Source organism: Balaenoptera borealis (assembly GCF_965194805.1).
Source record: "Balaenoptera borealis genome assembly, chromosome: 3".
NCBI classification, from domain to species: domain Eukaryota; kingdom Metazoa; phylum Chordata; class Mammalia; order Artiodactyla; family Balaenopteridae; genus Balaenoptera; species Balaenoptera borealis.
The window spans coordinates 62,781,539-62,798,920 of NC_138866.1; the positions used below are offsets into that span (position 1 = coordinate 62,781,539).

The 17,382-nt window shown below is 50.0% G+C and overlaps 1 long non-coding RNA gene across 1 annotated transcript; it reads left to right on the forward strand.

Annotated features, from left to right (window-relative positions):
* The first annotated feature begins 3,466 nt into the window (after positions 1 to 3,466).
* LOC309625129 lies at positions 3,467 to 17,331 on the forward strand. Its single transcript, XR_014242337.1, has 3 exons — positions 3,467 to 8,929; positions 10,486 to 10,578; positions 16,491 to 17,331. It is a non-coding gene; the product is annotated as an uncharacterized lncRNA (long non-coding RNA).
* The last annotated feature ends 51 nt before the right edge of the window (positions 17,332 to 17,382 follow it).

A 17,382-nucleotide genomic window follows, 5' to 3' on the forward strand; every position in this document is an offset into this window, starting at 1 on the left:
CTAGAGGCTTGGGTCATTGCTGGGGAGTGACAGGTTGTTGCTGGAGGCTTGGGCCTCAGAGTAACCCCTGGCTCTGCCCACCTTCCAGAGTTTCGACAGAGCCTGGAATCACTCTAGGGGCAAGGACCATGCATCTGCCAACATCCGTCCAGCTCTCCTCGGCCACAGGAGCCCAGGACCAGCAGCGAGGAGGTGGGAGCCAGGGGCGGGGTGGGGAATGGGGCCGTGGCCAGTGGAGGCCTTGGGACATGCATGGGGCAGGGGAGGCCCTTGAAGTCCCGGGGGAAGGTTCCTCAAAAGCAAAACCACTTGAAACACACCAGCTGGGACCGCTGAGGCCCCTGAGGCCAGCCCCCGACAGCCCCGGGGGCTTCTGCTGTAGAAACCCGTGGCCAGCGAGGGCAGCTGCCCACCCCTGCACAGGGCCCAGGATGGCTGAGGGCTTAGCGGTCGAGGGACGAGGGGGTGACTCGAGAGACAGCCACTCCAAGGCCTACCCTGGGCTCTGGGACCAGCCCCGAGCTCAGACCTCCCCATCTGGGCTCTGTTTCCCTCTTCTCCTGTTCGCGGCTCTGACTTTCCCCCCCGGGTGAAGGCAGGCTGGGAGGCTCGCCTGCCCTGAGTCGCGGCCAAGCTGTAGAAGGCAGGGCCTTGGCAAGCACACAGTGTCGCCGCTCTGGGAGCGGCGGGGCTAATTATACTCAGCTGGCGGCAGTGGCTTGGAGGTGGCCGGGAGTTTCCCAGCTCGCTGGCTCGCCCGGCCTCCTGTGTGGTAAACACGGCAGGGGGGCGTGGGGACAGAGGGCGGGGAGGTGCGGGCAGCAGCCCGAGCCAGGCCTTGAAGGGGAGCCAGGTGGGGCAGCCCGACCAGTCGCTGGCTCCAGCTAGGAATCTCACTTAGAATCCGTGGCCGTGGGGCAGGTCCAGCCCTCTCCAGGGTCCCGGGCCCAGGGTCCTCCTGCGGGGTGGGTGGCCCAAGATCCAGCCGGCTGGGATATGGTGGAGCAAGATGGGATGGAATGCTTGGGGAAGGCCCGGAGAAGGGGCCTGATGGAGAAGGCACTGTCCGCCTTTCCTCTTCCTGCCAATCTTGGGGACTTTCCTGGGGTCAGGGCTGCTGTGTACAGCCATGCAGGTGTGGGCTGATCCAGCCCGTGTTGGCTGTGACCATCTGGACAATGGGTCACCTTTGTCCGAAGCCCACAAGGGCCCTATGCAGGCCGGTACCTGGTGCCCACAGGCCAGGGTCAGAGGGGGGTCGAGCATCAGAGAGGGGCCCTGGGCACTGGGACAGCTGCTGGCCTGGGAGCCCTTCCCCTGAGGCTAGGGTGACACTTTCAGGACTGCACATCTGGCCTGGTCATCAGCGCTTTAGGGGTGAGCTCTCAGCCCAGGAGGTGAGTAGCAGGCTGGCAGAGTAGTCTGAGGGCCCTGGCTGAGGAAGCCCAGACCCCTCGCCTATTCCCCAGGCTGTTTGCTTCCACGTCCTCCCGTGCCTGGGGACTAGCCTCTGCCCCTGTGGCAGGTCACATCCAAACCAATTATATTTCATCCCGAGTGGCCTGAGTCACATAGAATTGGAAGGAGGGGTGAGCCCGTGGAAGTGAGATCAGAAGTCAGTGTGGTACCTGCATCTGACCCGAAAAATGTACACCACGAGGCTAAATTACCTGTCAGATGAGTCCACTGGGGCAGGACCAATGATTTTATGTCACACCTATCCTTACACAATTCACAAGCATGTTTAGATTTACAAACACGGATCTCGAAGCCCTATTCACTCAGTCAGCAAACATGTAGTGAACACTTCCTGGGTCTCACTCACCATCATGTCTGAAGACTCAGTAGGGAAGCAAATACACCCCGTCCTCACTCACATTCTAGACAAATCAAAAAACCAAGAAAGCAAGCAAAATAATTGCAGATGGCAATAAGCATCAGGGAGGAAATAGCCAAAGTGGAGGGCAGTGGGCCTACATGAAGTGTTGAAGGTGTGACTGAGCTGGTCTTGCTTCACCTCTGAGATGAAATAATAGAAAACCCACCCAAATCCTGTCAGAGGAAAAACAAGCCTTGAACCACCTCCAGACCACAAGCCCAACTGAGAACCCCCTTCCCCACACACCTACTCCCAGCTGCGGCTGCTCCCAGAGGCGAGGCCTGCAGGGCTGCTCTGCGGGCTGACGGGAGGCCCTGGGCGCGAGGGGCAGGAGGGTCGTGCCACCTCGCCACAGGAAGGGGACATCGGTGCTCCGTCGGGGTAGCACGACGATTCATAGAGAAGGTGAGGGAGCTGAGGCCGGTTTTGAAAGATGGATCCAAATTTTGCGGGAGTGCAGAGGAGGAAGCAGGAGGAGGTGGGTGCAATGGGATGGGGCGCCGCGGAAGGGCACCCCTAGGGGGAAGGCGCCCCCAGGGGAGGACGCGTGCCCAGCCCTCGGGGGCACCTCCCCTCCTCTGCAGCTCGCACGGGGCTTTCCCATGCCGTCAACCTGGCCAGAGGCCCGCGGGGCAGGGTCCAGGCAGGGCTATGAGCGTGGAAGTCTCTGCAGAGGGGCCCCTGCGAGGACAGGCTGCTTCTCGAGCCTGGCCACTCGTTCCTCTGCGGAGAGCTCCAGGAGAAATGCTGCTCTTCCTGAATATCTGGTCGTTAACACAGACGTCCAGGGGCGGGGAGCTGCTGGGGAAGAGGAAACGGACTCTCTGTACAGAGCCGCCCCCGGTCTGGCTCGGCCTGAGCACACAAGGAGATGATGGTTCCTAAATTGAGGGACAAGAGTCATCTGGGGCAGGGGGGCCTGTTAGCCACACTCCCTGTCCTTCTTCCTCTCCTAGAACGTCTAGGGTTGGACCCAGGATCGTGCAATTTTAACAAGCACCCAGGCGATTCTGGTGCAGGCAGCCGGTGGGTCCAGAGCCCTGGAAGTTGGGCCTACATGGCGCGGCAGCCAGGAGGAGGCTGGGATCCGGTGGCTTGCTGTGGGCCTGGCAGCTCCTGAGACCGCAGGACTTTTCCTTTGATCCATATCAGTTCCACACGCCGCTCTGCCACCAGATCTCAGAAGGGGCTCATCTTCTCCCTGGGATCCCCACCGGCTCCATCTGTGCTCCAACAGACAAACAAAGGCTACTCTAGTCTCGAGAGCCCCCCTCCCCCATACTCTCAGTAATGTTTTTTTCCACCAGGAAAAATGCCCCAACAGAGCACACATGAGCATCTGTGGTTCCCTCCGGTCTGAGAAGCCAAGGCTGAAATGCATTTTGCCTACACGTAAGTCCTCGGCCTCTCGGCACTCACAGCTGATGGAGATGTTGTCAGGACAAAGCTGAACATTCCAGAAGACAGGCTTGAAACCACCAGGCAACAGAGAAGGCACACAGCTGCTGCGAATCTGGAGGCATCAGGGCTTAACGCCTCTGCCCACCCCCATATTAGGCCACAGAGACGGCAGGCAGGGGTGAGTGGCACAGGTGGTGAGAAAAGTCAGAAGAGGATGGAGCGGTCCCAAGGGGGACCTTGGGCAGGTCAAGGATGTTGCCTTCAACCAGCCACCCTCTCCAGGGTCAGAGGCATGCAGCTCTTGTCTGGGGGCAGATGCGCCTCCTTTCACAAGCTTTCACGCCTCAATTAAGATTCATCCCCTCCTGTGGCCTGTCTCCTAGGTCGTGACCTGAAGCCCAGGGGTGGTCTGGGGTACGGGTGTCCCTTCTGTGGGGCTGCCCCAAGGCCCTCACTGAGGGGCTGGGCAGACGAGGCCTGTGTTAGGACTTGCCAAACTGCACCAGTATCTCAGCATCCTTTGTGGGAGACAGAGATTTTGCCCTGATAATTCCCTCCCCTTTCCAGCCCCAGTCCTAGCCCTGGCCTGTAGCCTTCCATCCCCTAAGAGCTGCTGTGGGGAGAGAGGAGGGACCGCACTTCTGAAGGGAGACAGGCCTACGGGCTCAGCCCCAGAGCCCTAAATCCTTCCCTGCTCTCTGGCTGGTGAGAGCCACAGAATGGGCCACATGAGTAAATGTAGCTGGATAATACCACCCAAAATGAGGCCAATTCTTCCTTGCAATCATAAGGCAAAGTTACTTTGGCTTGCCTTCTCATTAGGCCTTATACCTCATTTGGTCTGTGTCCTAATTTGGAGGCTTAATGTGAAAACGGGACAGCGTCACCTGCTCTATTATTCCTTTTTTAATGTTTTTGGCCACAACGTGTGGCTTGTGGCATCTTAGTTCTCCGACAAGGGACCGAACCCAGGCCCTCGGCAGTGAGAGCCCTGAGTCTTAACCACTGGACCGCTAGGGAATTCCCACGGCTCTATTATTCTTATCCAGTCAGTCCCAGGCCAATCCAGAAAGCTGAGCTTTCAAAGACCTGTGGTTTCTAGGGGCCTCAAGGGAGTCTCTGGGCTCCCATTTATAGGTGCAAAGACGCTATGGGACTTGGAGTTCGGCGCTGAGTGAGAATGTGGAGGTACCGGCTTTCTCAAGGCGAGGGCTGTGTATCCTGGTTGACAGCAGCCCCGTAAATGCGAAAGACCCCACAGCCATTGAATACCAAACACACCTGGCTTTGAATCACCACCTACCACTTGTGTGACCTCGGGAATCCCTCTGAGCCTCCATTCCTCTCCCGGGCAATCACGGCCCCATCACGGAGGCAGCGGCCGCAAGAGAGGAGGAGAGCCGGGGACGGGTCACGTTCTCCTCAGCCCCTCAGCCCCGGGACCCTGCGTGATGGTGAGGAGAGGGGTGGGGAGAGCTGAGAGGTTTCTGTCGTCACTCCAGCCTGCCTCGGACACTTCACACTGCCCTACCCCACCCCATTCTCCTGTGGAGGTGGCAGCCCTCACCCCAGCCTCCTGCCCTATGCCACTGGGGGTGCAGGGCATCAGGCCGCTATGACTGAGGGGCGTAGGTCAGGACCCAGCTCCCAGACGCCATACAGCCAGGATCAGCTGCTCTCCTCTGTCCCCGCATTCATCCCTCCCCAGGACTGTGGGCCTTGGAGGTGTTTGTCCCTGTGTCCTCCCTTTCTGTTCCAGGCAGGGCAAGGAGTTTGAATTAGATAAACAGAGATAAACAAATGCTACACACGAACACAAACTTTATCCAAACCATTTTTATATATTAAACACACACACACACACACACACACACACACACACACACAAAGGGTCTGGGAGTGTCTGAGGGTCTTGTGTGGCCTTTCTCTGGGTTGAACTTGGTTCCCTTAGACGACGTGCCAAGGCTTTGTCTGGCCCCGAGGCCCTGCTGTGGCTGCGGCCTGCTGTTGTCGGCTGGAGAGGGGGCACCGAGGGGCGCTGGCTGCCTCTTCCTTCCTCCCCAGGTCTCTGGGAGACAGAGATCGCTGCTGCTCGGGCGGGCAGCCGCAGGAGCACATTTGCATTATTTTGTGGCAACAAGCAAATTTCCTGGAGGGGGTTTTTGGAAGAGCTGGGAGCCGCCCAGAGGGAAAGCTGAAGGAAACAGGAGAGCAGGAGGCCAGGAGGAAACAGGCCTGGGCAGAGGCAGAATCTGAGGCTGCAGGCAGCCGGGGAAAACAAGGCCTTGGCCTGAGGTTGGGCTGAGGGGTATCTGGGGCCCTGACCCCCTCCTCTGTCCTTGCGAGTTCCAGAGAGGAAGCCCGGCCTGAGCACGTCCAGGCAGGGGTGCTACTGCCCGTGCTGACCTGCAGGAAAGCTTGCCCAGCCCAGCAAGCTTGTCGGTGGCAGGATAATGATCTGAGGAGGGGCCAAGCAGGCTGCATAGTCAGATGGAAAATTCCCACAGCGCTCCTGCACCTGAGCTGCGGCCGGGGTAGAGGCACCAGCTCCGGGCAGGCCCCGACTGCATGACGGTTGGCAGGGCAGACGCTGGGGGCAACGGCAGCTGAACAACTTCAGGGGAGGGGAATGGAGACTCGGTCTCTGACCTCTCTCTTTATTCTTGCATCTTGGGAACTGGCCTGACTATGGGCTTGGTTGGTGTGTTTATTGGGTAGGGATGGGGAGGCCATTAGGAAACGAAAGAAGACAGATCTGCTTTCTGCATATAAAGGAGGTCCCGCAACCCTCCAAAAACGGCTGAGAATCGGAAAAAATGGGCTGTGTTTGTTTAAACAAATCAAGCAGCATTCCACAAGCATATCCAGATCTTAAACTTAAGTCACTATTAAAGCTCAGGTGCAAACACTCTCAGGTTGGATTAATACTGATGAATATAAGCCTTTGCTGGGCCCGGGGCCTTGAGGAAGAACGTCCATGGGCACCTACTGTGTGCTGGCGCCTTCACATAGAGTCTCTTGTTTAGTCCTTGTTGGGAAGAGCCCCGCCAGCAGGACATACTTGATGCGGTATGAAGCCAGACTGGAACGTTCCTAACCAGTGTTCTCCCCCAGCTTCTCCCAGAAAGCCAGGCTAGAGCAGGCTGTTTCGAGGCCCTGGAGATGCAGGTGTTTCCCACTTAGTCTCCAGAGAAGGCGCCTCACATTCCCTGTGTCCCAGGAAGATGAGAAGGACCCAGGTGGCAGGAAGGGTATCCTCTGGACACGTGGCTGGGAGCCCAGCAGCCAGGGTGCCAGGTCCAGGAAGGCCTCCCCACCCCTGTGGGACCCAGTCAGAAGGAGGAAGGAAGGAAGCCATGCAAGATAGGATTTCCCCACCCCAGGCCTGCAGTCTTCCTGGCTCCAATCTCCTGATAAGCAAGCTCGTTTGTTAGTTGACCTGTGTCGTTTTCCACAGGTGACAAAAGCCACCGGCAAGTTGCAAAATTCTCCGGCACAGGTAGGCTTCAAGAGGCCACGGTTTTCCAACGAGGATATAAAGAGAAGGTGGAAGAGCCCTGGACGTTCTGTCGGAGCGACTTTCTTCAGGGTCCCCGACTGGGCCCAGAGCTACAGAGAGGAACTGGGCAGCGCAGGTTTCCATCTCTCCACCCCTTTCTGCTGCCCCAGGGCTCCTCCACGTCTGCCCCTCCCTCCCAGTTAGCCTTGACTCACGCTCCCTGGGTGCGGCACCTGCCCGCTGGCTCCCCTCCATTGACCCCGTCCCGGTCCCCAGGACACCCCGGCTGAGGAGCCTGGGGGAGGGCATGCTCCGGGAGCAGGCCAGGGGCCTCACAGCTCCGTGCCGCGGGGGTGGAGACAGGGTGGTGCAGCCCAGCTGAACCAGAGCACTAGGGCTCTTGAGGGCTCTGCAGGCCTCAGGAGGAGAGGGGAGTGGGAGCCCACCCGAGCCCAGGTTCCCCTCAGAGCTCCAGGAGGCTGTTTTGGTTCATGGCAGGGTCAGAAGCGGCTTGCTGTCCGATGCCATCTTCTCCAGCAAGAGAAGGCTTGAGCCAGGGCAGCCCTTGTCCTGAAGGCCAGGGACCCCATGAGGAAAGTTTGCAGCCTGTGTGCGTCATGGGCAAACGAGCAGTGGAGGGCCCAGGAAGGAACCTCTTCACCCAGAGAGAAGCAGGAATTTGGCTCGCAGGCTGAACCGCAAATTTGGTTTTGCAGGTTACCCAAGGCCACACCTGCTCAGCTCTGGCTGAGGAGGGAGGTTTTTTAACCTGTAGGCTGGCTTCTGCCTTGCTGACCCCATTACTTGGGTGACAATGTTCTCAGGAAGTCATATTTTGGAAGGTCAGGGTGCTTTCAAACCTTGAAAGCATTTAAGAGCCATTCTGAAAGAGCTCACCAGCTCCTGCTGAGAGACAGTAATACTGTTCTTTTCTGCACTTTAAATGTGTTATGTCATTTAATTCTCACTGCATCTCTTTGAGATGAATCCTATGATTATATCATTTTACAGAAGAGAAAACTGAGGCTGTAAAGTACTCAGCTGTGGATTGAGAATTGAGAGAGGCTCTTTGTTGGAGAGTTGAAGTCCCTGGCACTTGAATCAGGGATGGAAGCCTGGGGATGCAGGTGGCCCTTTCCCCACCTCTCTAGTCAATGTCTCTGTCACCTGGGTCTCCTTGAGGCCCAGTCTGAAATGGAGCAAACGCAGAGTTGGGACTCTGGTGCTGGTGTGCAGCCTTTGGGAGCTGTTGGCCGTGACCTTCTCAGCAGGAATCTCCCCAATCCTAGTTTTGCTGTATCGTCCAGTGTCCAAGCACCTGGACAGAGGTTCATGTGACTATTTCTCTCTCTCCCTGGAAAGCCCCTCCCTCCAAGGCCATCAGCCCCGCCCCCTCCCCCCCTACTTTGTGTCTTGGGACTGGGGTTTTTCAGAAATGGGAAATTAACAGTGAGCACCTGGAGCCCTTCCTGCTTTAGAAGAAGCCGCATTATACCCTGTTTTACAGTGACATTTTGTTTTTTAAGAACACGGAGAAGAAAAGAAAAGAGAAAAGAAAAGAAAAAACCAGAAAGGAACCGCCACGTAGTTTGTGGAAGGAAAGGAGCATATGACGTATATTAGAGTTTGGAGCTGTTAAAGGCATCCTCTCACTGGTCCTGGGCAGGTGGCTGCCCGTCCCTGGAGGTGCCCCTAACAGAGCTTGTCTGGAAGGAGGCCTGGAGGCTGGTTTTGCACAAGAGGCCTTCATGCCCAATCTGCTTCTGTGAAGGGGCAAACCCTCACCCTGCTGGATGCAGACAGGATGCAAAGCTGCCACAAATCTCTCTCAGCTCACTTGGAGGAGATACTCTGCAAGAGATGCAAAGGCCAAAATTCTTAGTCCCAGGAGAGACTTAGCCCGTGTTGCCTTGTTCATCACTGTGTCCCCAGGCCCCAAGGCAGGGTGTGACTTGTAGGCGGCCCCAAATTTTTGCTGATCAGTCAGAGCTAAGAGGACTTTCCCTACATTGACAGGAGATGATACAATCACATGGCCCTTGCACAACAGCACTCCTCCCTGAGTCCCTCTTGAAGCACATTTTCTCAGGTGGCTGCTGGACACAGAGGCGCAGAGAAGCTGGTGGCCTCCTCCAGGTCACCCTGCAACAGTGAGTCTCTACAGCCATTCTATCAGGATCAATGAGCTACTTTTTTGGAGGGGGGTGATTTTGTCTGATGTTGTGTTCATTCAAAACTTAGAGCTTAGGCTTCCCTGGTGGTGCAGTGGTTGGGAATCCGCCTGTCAATGCAGGGGACACGGGTTCGAGCCCTGGTCCGGGAAGATCCCACATGCCGCGGAGCAACTAAGCCCGAGCGCCACAACTACTGAGCCTGCGCTCTAGAGCCCGCAGGCCACAACTACTGAAGCCCACGCACCTAGATCCTGTGCTCCGCAACAAGAGAAGCCACCACAATGAGAAGCCCGCGCACCAAAGCGAAGAGTAGCCCCTGCTCGCTGCAACTAAAGCCCGCACGCACCAACGAAGACCCAACACAGCCAAAAATTAATTAATTAATTAATTAATTAATTTTTTTGAAAAAAAGAGTTTGACCCGTATCACTTAAGAGACACCAGCATGGGGCTTCCCTGGTGGCGCAGTGGTTGAGAGTCTGCCTGCCAATGCAGGGGACACGGGTTCGAGCCCTGGTCTGGGAGGATCCCGCGTGCCGCGGAGCAACTAGGCCCGTGAGCCACAGCTACTGAGCCTGCGCGTCTGGAGCCTGTGCCCCGCAACGGGAGGGGCCGCGATGGTGAGGGGCCCGCGCGCCGCGATGAGGAGTGGCCCCTGCTCGCCGCATCTGGAGAGGGCCCTCGCACAGAAACGAAGACCCAACACAGCCAAAAATAAATAAATAAATAAATTTATTAAAAAAAAAAAAAAGAGACACCAGCATGGCCATCTTCACAGAATTTTTTTTCCCTTTGGTCTTAGTGGGAACTTATGTAAGCTCCCAGAAACAAGTGTCCACCAGGCCCCTGGAGGCTGACTAAGGATTATGGCCCCAGTTATATGACCTAGGCAAAGCCGGCTCTGATGGGAGTTATCAACTAACCAGCTAGATCCAGTTGATAAGCGAGGTGCTGCTCTCAGCCTTATCCCTGGAAAACCCCAGCTTGGGCGGGCACTCTGAGGCTGTTAGCTGGGGCTCCCCCCAGTTCATCCCTACTCTGCCCAGGGAAACCAGATCTTTCCTGTTCTTCTTCTGCTTCTCCTTTTCACCCTCATTCCAGTGGCCAGTGGAGGTTTAATCACTACAATTGTCGGTAAAACCTATATGACTGGGTTAACTCCGAGGTTTGCATGTCGACTCCTGAATAAGTTTAGATGTTGATGTCTGTAATGCAGACTGTCTTCTTGTGGTAACTGCTCAAAAGAGGCATCAATAGCTTCAGCAAAGTTTCTGCAACACCATTTGCCATCTGGGACAATGGCACGTTCCCTTCTCCTACATGCACATTCCCCTGTGTTCCCTCCATGTCCCTCTGGATCTGGAGGAGTCCTCACATTGACGGGGGGCGGGGGGTGGTCTACAGAAAGCCCTGATGGAGCAGCATCAAGCCTTTGCAAGGGGCCCCCAGGATGAGGTTGCTACAAGCTGGGCTGCCGAGAGATGTTAATCATTGTTGGACATTTGCATTTTTTGTCCCCTGGACTGGCTTTAGGAGTCAAAGATGAGGTCAGCAAAGACACAGATGCCGAGAACCCAATGCATGGGGGTCAGTTCCTGGAAACCTGCTTGACTCCTCAGCACACCGGTAAGCGGCCCACTGACAAAATGAGGGGTAGAGGTGGGATGAGAGCCTCAAATACCCTTGACTGTGACCATGCCACCTGCAGTTACCTCCTACAGCAGCTGTCCCCAACCTTTTTGGCACCAGGGATGGGTTTTGTGGAAGACAATTTTTCCCCGGACACGATGGGGTGGGGGGGGGTGTGGAGGTATGGTTCAGGCGGTAATGCCAGCGATGGGGAGCGACAGATGAAGCTTCACCGGCTAGCCCGCCACTCACCTCCTGCTGTGTGGCTGGGTTCCTAACAGGCTGTGGACCAGTATCCGTCCGAGGCCCCCGGGGTTGGGACCCCTGTCTTACGGTGTTTCCTAAGGAGCAGCAAACACCAGACCTGACTGGGGAGCGCCCTCAAAATACACATGCCCAAAGCAGCATCCTGGGAGCCTGTGATGTGATAGATCAAGGCAGGGGGCCAGGACTCTGCACTTGGGAAAAGTTCCCCTGGTGGTTCTGATGTGAATCCCTGGCTAAGAACTGCCAGTCTAGCACATTTCAGTTTAAAATTCTTCACTGCTTACCCTCATGGGATGTGGGCATAGGAAAGTGGTATTACAGAGATTTCAAACCACACCGATCTCGGTGATTTCCTTCTTGCGTAGAGGGGTCATGGGGCAAATCATGCATATTGTTCCCCAGGAAGCTCTTTTTGAGTCAGAAGCAAACACCAACACCTGATGGTGTGCTTTCATTTAAGGCCAAGAGAGGCGGGTTCCTAGGGCTAGAGGGGGGGGCCGCTAAAATCTGAGGTCAGTCAGATGGATAACAGGTGAGTACGGTGAGATTGTGCAGCCAGGGAACTTTGGAGGCAGCTTTCCCCCTGTGGGGGCACCCTCGCTGTGGGTAGAGCCCAGGGCTCTGCCCCGGTAAATGGGAACGCACTTCACGCATGCGCAGAGTTTGGGCCACCTGGGTAGCGCTTCTCTGTGGTGTGGAACTGAGGAAAGCGACGCTCACGCGTAGGGTTTGCACGAGGAAGCTTGACCAGCACGTGACCAGCTGAGCAAGGCTCCTCTCCAGGTAATGCTAGGATGTGTGAACACTTCAAAAATGGGTAAGAATACCCGTACCTTCACTTCTGGTATTTTATTGGGAAAATTTGGGCCTGTTTCTCTTAAAAGGACTGAAAACTTTAATCAGATTTTTTTAAAAATTCGTGCTTTTCAGTGTAGTTTTTTAGAATTCAGGGCTTAATTTTTGCCTGGTTCTATGATTAATAACTGATCTATCGAAAAACACTTTGAAAATACATTTAAAAATAAGAAATGAGAAATTATTCATAACCAGTATGAACATTTTGCATTTAAAAAATTAATAGGCATTTTTTTTTTAGAATAGTTTCAGATTTACAGAAAAATCTAGCAGTAATTGTACTGAGTTCCCATTAACACCCACCTCCCCACACACACGTTTTCCCTATTATCAGTATCTTGCATTAGTGTGGTACATTTATTACAGTTAATGAATATTGATACATTAGTATGAACTAAAGTCCACAGTTTGTTCTAGGGTTCACCATTTGTGTTGTACCTTTCTTTTCTTTTTTTTTTGGTCGGGCCGCACAGGTTTTGACAAATGCATAATGCCCGGTATCCACCGTTACAGTATCAAATAATAGTTTCACTGCCCTAAACCTGTGCTCCACCGGTCATCGCTCCCCACTCTCCCTCAGTCCCCTTCCAAACTCCTGCCAACCACTGGTCTTTTTACTGTCTCTATAGTTTTGCCTTTTTCAGGATGTCTTATAGTTGGAATCATACAGTAGGTAGCCTTTCCAGACTGGCTTCTTTCACTTACAAGATGCATTTAAGTTTCCTCCATGTCTTCTGTGGCTTGATAGCTCATTTCTTTTTAGCACTGAATAATATTCCATTGCCTGGGTGTACCACAGTTTGTTTTTCGTTCACTTATTGAAGAATATCTTGGTTGCTTCCAGTTTGGGGCATCTATGGATAAAGCTGCTATAAACATTTGTGTGCAAGTTTTTGTGTGGGCATAGCTGGATCTTACGGTAAGAGTGTGTTTACCTTTGTAAGAAACTGCCAAACTGTCTTCCAAAGTTGTTGCATTTTGCATTCTCACCAGTTGCTGCTGCTCTGAAGCATCACCAACATTTGCTATTGTTGATTTCAAAAAAAAAAAAAAATTATCCATTCTAATAGATGTGTAGTGTGGTATCTCATTGTTTGCTTTTTTTTTTTTAAACATCTTTATTGAAGTATAATTGCCTTACAATGGTGTGTTAGCTTCTGCTTTATAACAAAGTGAATCAGTTATACATATACAATATGTTCCCATTTCTCTTCCCTCTTGCATCTCCCTCCCTCCCACCCTCCCCATCCCACCCCTCTAGGTGGTCACAAAGCACCTAGCTGATCTCCCTGTGCTATGCGGCTGCTTCCCACTAGTTATCTATTTTACATTTGGTAGTGTATATATGTCCATGCCACTCTCTTACCCTGTCACATCTCACCTCACCCCCTCCCCATATCCTCAAGTCCATTCTCTAGTAGGTCTGTGTCTTTATTCCCGTCTTGCCCCTAGGTTCTTCATGGCCTTTTTTTTTTTCCTTAGATTCCGTACATATGTGTTAGCATACTGTATTTGTTTTTCTCTTTCTGACTTACTTCATTCTGTATGACAGACTCTAACTCCATCCACCTCATTACAAATACCTCCATTTCGTTTCTTTTTATGGCTGAGTAATATTCCATTGTATATATGTGCCACATCTTCTTTATCCATTCATCTGTCGATGGACATTTAGGTTGCTTCCATGTCCTGGCTATTGTAAATAGAGCTGCAATGAACATTTTGGTACATGACTCTTTTTGACCTATGGTTTTCTCAGGGTATATGCCCAGTAGTGGGATTGCTGGGTCGTATGGTAGTTCTATTTGTAGTTTTTTAAGGAACCTCCATACTGTTCTCCCTCATTGTTTTAATGTGCAATTTATGAGGACATATGATGTTGGACGTTCTTTTCATACACTTATTTGCCATCTGTATATCTTCTTTGGTGAGCTGTTACGATCTTTTGCCCATTTTTAAATTGGGTGTTTCCTTATTGTTGAATTTTGAGAATTCTTTATAGCTAATATGCACACAAAGAATTCTTTATATATTGATATTTTGGATACTAGTCCTTGGTATCCTTTGGATACCAAACACATATGTTTGCAAATATTTCCTCCCAGTCTGTGGCTTGCCTTTTTAATTCTCTTACATGTCTTCACAGAGCAGAAGTTTTCAATTTTAATAAAATCTACTTTATCGATTTTTTCTTTCATGGATTGTGCTTTAGGCGTTGTATCTAAAAGCTCATTGCCAAACCCAAGATTACCTAGATGCTCTCTTATGTTATTGTCTAGAAGTCTTATAGTTCGGTGTTTTGCATTAAGTCTGTGATCCAATTTAAGTTACTCTTTGTGACAGGTGAAGATCTGTGTCTAGATTCATGTTTTTGCTTGTGGATATAGAGTTGTCACAGCGCCATTTGTCAAAAGACTATTCTTTCTCCAGTGAATTGCTATTTTTCCTTTTATCAAAGATCAGTTCATTATATGTGTGTGGGTCTACTTCTGGGATCTCTATTGTTTTATTTATTCTTTCAGCAATACCATACTGTCTTTACTGTAGGTTTGTAGCAAGTCTTGAAATCAGATAGTATCAGTCCTCTAAGTTTGTTTGTCTTCTTTAGTACTGTGTTGGCTATTCTGGGTCTTTTGCCTTTCCATATAAACCTTAGAATCAGCTTATCAATATCCACAAAGTAACTTGCTGCGATTTTAATTGGGATTGTGTGGAAGCTATAGATTAAGTTGGTAAGAATTATTATCTTGACAATATTGACTCTTCCTACCCATGAATATGAACTCTCTCTCCATTCATTTAGATCTTTGATTTCTTACAGCAGTTTAATTAGAGTTTTCCTCATTGAGATATAGTACACATTTTGTTAGATTTATATCTAAGTATTTCTTTTTTTTCCTTTTTTGAGTACTAACGTTAAGTGGTATTGTTGTGTTTTATTTTCAAATTCCAATTGTTCATTGCTGGTATGTGGCAAAGCAATTGACTTGTGTATTAACCTGTATCCTGCAACCTTCCTATAAACACTTAGTATTCCAGGAGCTTTTTTCTCCACGTATTGTTTACATTGTTGAGGTCATAGACTTCGTAAACAATCTTATATCCTGTTTTTTTCTCAATTATATCATAAGCCTTTTCAGTATCATTTAAAATTCTTTTAAAACATTTTTTTAGGGAATTTCTTGGTGGTCCAGTGGTTAGGACTCTGCACGTTCACTGCCTAGGGCCTGGGTTCAATCCCTGGTCAGGGAACTAAAATCCCACAAGCCGTGCAGTGAGGCCAAAAAACAGTTTTTTTTTTTAATGGCAGCAAAACATTCTATTGAGCTCTTAGTTAACACGTTAGCACATCCATCTTTACCGTCTTCATGCATATTCCTTATTGAAAATACAGAAGTGTATAAAGAAAAAAATTAAATATGCTCAAAACTCCACCATAAATAACCAAAATAATTTCTACAAGAAATAATCACTGTTCACATTCTACTGTTTTCATTCTACTCCTTCCTTTCTGCCAGTGGTTATTGGGAAATAGACTTCTTTGAATATCTGATGAAAGCTACGGGTCTCTCCCAGAAAATTAAGACATGCACTAATCTTTGAAGTTTCAGAGTTTTTAGGGGCCTCTATGGCCCATCCCAGAAATGCCCCACAAGAGGCTGGGACATTTATCCACCAGCTTTGGTTGACATTATTTACACCACACTTTCAGGTGCGTTAGGCTTGCACAGACTGAGCAGGCTTTCCTGGCTTTAGAGAAGGCCTGGGACTTCAGAGAAGCAGAGAAATCTACGAATTAGTTGGATATCCCAGAATGTAAAATAAATGGAGGTTAACAGTCATCTGGGATCGCTCCTTGTTTCAGTGGAAGTGCCATTATGATGTTAGCTGTTAAGACTTGTTTCTTATATTTTGGAAATGTAATAGATGATTGGAACATATTTAACCTTAGCATTTCTGACGCTTTAAGGGAAACCGTGAAGATCCTTAATGTAATAATTTGGTTGTGGTACAAATCTGAAAGTTGGATTTGGGGCTAGTGAGGGAGCTGAGCACCTGGTTTGTTGTTCACATATAATCTAAATGGTACAAAGCTGTTTCTTCATGTGGGTACCAAGAGGAGAGCCATGTGTCTACCCACAGGTCTTCACATTCACGAATGTCTCGAATGTCAGTATCAACTGTCATATCAAATGTCATATCCCTCTGAATGTCAGTATTCAACTGTGTATTTCTTACTAGGAGTTTATCAAAATGCCCTTTGGGTAAAGATATTTAAATTTTTACGATATTTTTCTTAGCATTTGTATAAGATTTCCATGTTAACTCTGTTAGCGATCCCAGACTGTGTTAAAAACAGATTTAGAGCATTTAGTGTTCGCATACTTAAATGGATCTCTTCTATTTCTTCCAGTTCTTTTAAGCATAAAATAACCAATTTAATATACTTACTCAAAACCCTTAATTCAGCTAGATTTTGCTTTATAATGTAAAAACTTATTTTCCTAACAAATGAGAAAATTTTCATTTTCTATCAATCACTCGAAGATATTTTCTTATAGAAAAATCCAGTTATTTGCTAGTCTCTCACCCATGATTCCAGAAGGATGAAGACAGACAGTCAAGGCCCTAAGGGTATAGGAGTGCAGAGTCTATTCAGGGGAGCAGCCCTTCATGCAGACCCCCCTTTCAAAATGAGAGCAGCACCTTTATAGAGCCTAGTGGATTTGGATGGGTAATCCCAGGGCAGCAGCCCCTGAATCGGAAGAACACTGCTTCCCTTTTAGGACACTTTACAACTCATGACTCAGCTCTGAAGAGGATGTGGTCGGTGAAGTTTCCTGCTTCTCGTGGTCCGAAGTTCACACGGCCTCCCCTTCTGCGGGCCTGGCGGCTACAGAAACCAGGACAACAGACTCCAGGGACTGGTATCAGACCAGCAGCCATGCTCACCTGCATGAGGTAACACCAACAGCACCAGTCTCACCCAGTGCAAATGAAATGTATTGGCCTTAGACATTCCAAGATTTTTGGATCCTCTATAACAATTAGTGGCTGAGGTCACCAGGGAACTACTCTGGGAAGTTTAAAACCTTAATTCTACACATTAAAAAAAAAAAAAAGATTACTCAGAATATAGTTTGCTCTTCTTTTTCCCCTAAGGTTGTTTATGGTGGTATCTCTACTTTACTATAGGCCAATTCCTTAAAGTCTGCTTTAAATAGTTAATCTCAAGGCAGCATAGAAAATACACATATTCTACAACTTTTCTAACCCTATTGTTTCCCAAAGGTAACTACAATTTCTGCTCTTAAAAATATTGGTTCTTATTGAGTATAGATTAAATGTGTATCTCAACTACTGAAGATCAATAATGCTAACCATTTTACTATAGTTAAAACCTCCAATGCAACTTGGAGTCCAGGTTCAGGAATGAATGAGGAATTGTAAAATAAAGAGGCCTTGCCTCACATGCCCACTTACTATAGTCAGAGCAAGTTTTGAAACCAGAGTTTTAGTTTGCAATTTATTAATTATGCCATATAGCTATAGTTTAAATCTCTGGCTAGTAAGTTCCTTAAGCCAAAGAAACTTGGATCTCTCAACAAAATGAATAAAGCTACAATGTGAAGATGGTGAACATTTATTTAACTGTCTGCATGTACCAAAGACTTAATA